Here is a 3,960-nt window from a genome sequence, read left to right as displayed (position 1 = left end):
AGAGAGAGAGAGAGAGAGAGAGAGAGAGAGAGAGAGAGAGAAAGAGAGAGAGAGAGAGAGAGAAGCAGAGATGGGAGTCAGTTCTCTCATTTTACCATGTGGATCCCAGGGAAGCACCTTTAACTGCTGAGCCATCTTGCCGGCCCCACCACACTGCTGAAGGTTTTGCTGGACACAGTCATGAAAGCATGATTTTCAGACTGAGGAACAGAACATTAACTTCGCTTTGCCCTGGTACTCAGTGTCCAGGACATCCTGTTGAGGCTGTGGCAGGAATGTACTCTGAACTGAAGGCTTTGGGAATCAGACATGACCAAAAGCAAGCAGCTAAGTAAAACCCACCGAGCAGAAACCAAGCTGCAAATGCTCCAAGCTGCAATGAAACAAGTGCCTGACACAGCTGGAGCACCTCGGGCGGATGCTGCCGGAGGTCCCTGGCACAAACATGGATTCTTCAAGACACACAGCACAGAGGGCCAGTTCTGAGCTGCAGGCTGCACACGAGCTGCTGACTCATCTTGGCAGCCATGTTGCCTTCAGGAACTGGAACGGGAGGAGGGAATTCTTTGTTATCCAAAAAGAATAGGCGACGTAAGGAGGGCAAAGGGGTGGTGCTCTCAGGCACGATCTTAAACAGTAGCTGTAAATAGCCTGGGCATCATAGTTTTGGCGCTGGCATTAAAAACAGAACACATATGTAGGAGAATTCATCCACTTTGGAGAAGTCGGTCGGCATGTGTGCATTTATCCCCTGGTGTATGTGCATAGGTGATAAGGGAAAATGAGGCATACAAGGTGGCTATTGTCTACATGGGGGTGTTCTGGAGCCTCATTCTCACGCATTCCACACGTATTCATGTATATAGCCTTACAGTAGCACTATAAAATGGGCCTGTTATTTCAGGTTCATTCTGCTGTAAGCAGAGAAGCTGGGAATTGGACCCGTGTCTGTTCAGTGTCAGAGCTCCTGACCACATACTGTTCTGGTGTTTGGAAGGCAGAATCGACAGAAGTGTCCACAACAACCTCAAAGTAACCAAGGGGGATGCATAGCTAGGGGCACAATCATGTTGCTATGATAATGTAAAGAGCTCAGAACCAATCTCCATCCATCTACAGTCCCCATTAGCTAAAATGTGCTGAAATGCTTGTTCAAGTAGCTATGGAGACCACGAAGGGGCTTGCTGAGAAGGCTGAGGTTCCACTTGAGTCCCTGCAGGGATAGACGCAGTTTCAGGTGGCCTGTCTGTGTGGCTCCGGTCACAACATGCCTAGAATGGCTCTGGCCCCTGGAGAAAATAGAGATCATGGTTTTGCCTCTTTGGAGTTGGTCTACTTGTATTTACTTGGGTAATTACTTGGTCTGGGAGCTATTAGAAAAGTAAGTGGGAATAAAAGGGATGAATTACGTGGTATAATGAGGGTTGAGCCTTCTTAGTGAGTTGACTTTGAGTCAAGGAATCCATGGATCTTTTTACTGCCTGGACACTCACGTGTGTGCTGGACCTGGTCGGGGTGGTAGATGATCTTGGGCAGTTGTGAGAACAACTCCCACAAAGCAGGTGAATCTTCTTTGCATCCGTATTGGTAGATCTGATGCCTCCAGGGACACATGTGTTCGGAATCTCTGAGCCAACTCCCAAGGTTTCATTTCCTCTTCTGGCGGCCGTGAAGACCTGCGGATTTAGAGTTTACAGTGTTTCCTTTCCTCCCTGTTTCTCTGTGCAGACTGATGCCCTCTGCTTCTATTTTTGATGTGTGCACAGTTAGTGTTTGGATCTGTACCAGGGACCTCATCTGCTTTATCCAGGTGGCAAAGATATAAGGCGGAGGGCGGGATGTGTGTTAGAGGCCTAAACCCCACAAGGCAGACTAAAGAGATGAATACGATTTGGTGAGGATATGTTCTTAGGCAAAATTCCTTTGGCAGAAAGCCAGGAAAGTAATTAACAGTTACAGAAAGATGCCAAGACAGAACCTGAGATGCAACCCAATAAGGGTTCAGGTATCTATGGAGAAGGTAACTAGAGTCAAGCAGAAAGAAACTAACTACCTCACACCTTCCAGAAGCATCTCTGGTGCAGGTCCTTGGGAATAGAATAATTAAAGGGGCCAATGAGGGGGGTACGGGTGAGAGAAAGAAAGGGCCAGGTAAAGCTGAGCAGAGGCAGGACTTACTAGAGGTGTCAGAGCCGAATCAGCTCGGCTGAGGCTCAGGGGAATACTGAAGGTTGAATTACAGTGATCAAGTTTTACACCTATATACCATATATATGTTATATATTATATCCTATATGATCTATATTATATTCCAAAGTCTCTGCTCAGAAAAGGAAATGTTTGGCTTTGAATTCCATGTATCTGTTCTGCAGAGTTTGAAAGCCACGTTGCTGTGACTAGGGAGAAGGCTGAGGGCCCAGGGTCCTGCTGTTTCAGAGAGAAGCCACATTCAGGCCTTGTTCTCATGGTGGAGACTTGTCGCTGTGCAGGAAGGTGTACTGAGCAGCCATCTTGTTGGGGTTCCATTAGTCAATTTCCTGGTATAATTGCCAACAGAGTGATAACCATATTCTCCCTCATAGCCAAGAACTGGCCTTGGGAATAGAAGGAGACAAGTACTTTATGAAATTGTGCTTTCTCCAGAGCAGTTCTGTCTCATTCACCTCTTCATCCTTGGCACCTAAATGAATGTCCACCAAACCAGCCAGTCAATGGTGAGCTGAACCATTTCAGGAGACTTGTAGTTTGTGATTGGACATGTTGGAGGTACAAGAGCTTACAAAAGTAGCCCTGTGACTTTGTTGCCTCTGAATTAGTTCTTATTAAAAATTTTAAAAATCAATTATTTCTTTAATTATTTTTTTGTCTTTTGAGAGAGGGTCTCAAAAGCCCTGGCTAGAAAGAAACTCATTATCCTAGGCTGGCCTCAGATTCAGGATAGTACTCCTGCGCATCTTCCTACTGGGATTGTAGGTGTGGATACCACCAAAATATTTAAAAAGATTTACTTTTAGTAATGTGTATGTGTGTGTTTCCGGGTCAGTGTGTGACATGTGTGCCGTTGTGCAAGAGTCCAGAAGACAGCATCTGATCCCCTGGCGCTGGAGTTATAGGCGGTCATGAGCCAGCTGACTTGGGCTCTGCGAACTGAACTCTGGTCCTCTGGGAGAGCGACAATGCTGTTAGCCATTAAGCTACTCTTTCAACCTTAGCAAAACAATTTTTTCAGATCATAAAATGTTGATGTATTCCTGTTGATTCTCAAGAAACCTTGGCTGAAAAATATAGCAGATAAATGAGTCCCCAAATAGGAAAAAAAAATCAAAGTTCCTTCAGGAGAATTTATTGTGTTATGTTTTTCTTTCCCTAAGGAGTGCGCAGTGTTTTCTCAAAAGGTAAAGTATTGGTTGGATGGGAAAAGACAGAGTGTGGAGATGGGATGAGGCTCAGCACGGACTCTCGTGGTGCGAGTGCGGGGCTTGGTGTGGGCACCACAGGTGCACAAAAGGCTGGAACAGGTAAGTGGCGAGGCACTCCACTTTCTCTTTAGAGGATAAACTGAGACGTGTAGAAGAATAGGAGTGAGGAAATTGAGCAGAGGCAACAGGACCAGCCAGGGACGAGCTGAGCAATAACCCGAGTGAGATGTGGAGAGCCCCGCAGAGCCAGAGTCAGGGAGCAGATGGGAGTCTGCCCAGAGATAATGGTTTGTATACTTGGCTGAGTTCATAAATTGCCTGGGGTTGGGGGTGAAGAGGAGTCTAGGGAGAGGTGTCCAGGGCTTGAGGTCTTCTTGCTGCAAGGGACAGCATTCTTTCAAGTGGTGTCTTAAAAACGCATGCAAGTGTTTATCTTTTGCACAACAGTGCATTAACATATGCATTTCCGTGAAAACACTGTGCAAAACCAGGTAAGAGTTTTTTTTTTTTTTGGTTTTTTTTTTTTTTTTTTTTTTTTTTT

The sequence above is a fragment of the Microtus ochrogaster genome (assembly GCF_000317375.1).
Source record: "Microtus ochrogaster isolate Prairie Vole_2 chromosome 6 unlocalized genomic scaffold, MicOch1.0 chr6_random_2, whole genome shotgun sequence".
In the NCBI taxonomy this organism is placed as follows: Eukaryota; Metazoa; Chordata; class Mammalia; order Rodentia; family Cricetidae; genus Microtus; species Microtus ochrogaster.
The sequence above is the reverse complement of the archived record's forward strand: the minus strand, read 5'-3'. Positions refer to the sequence as shown.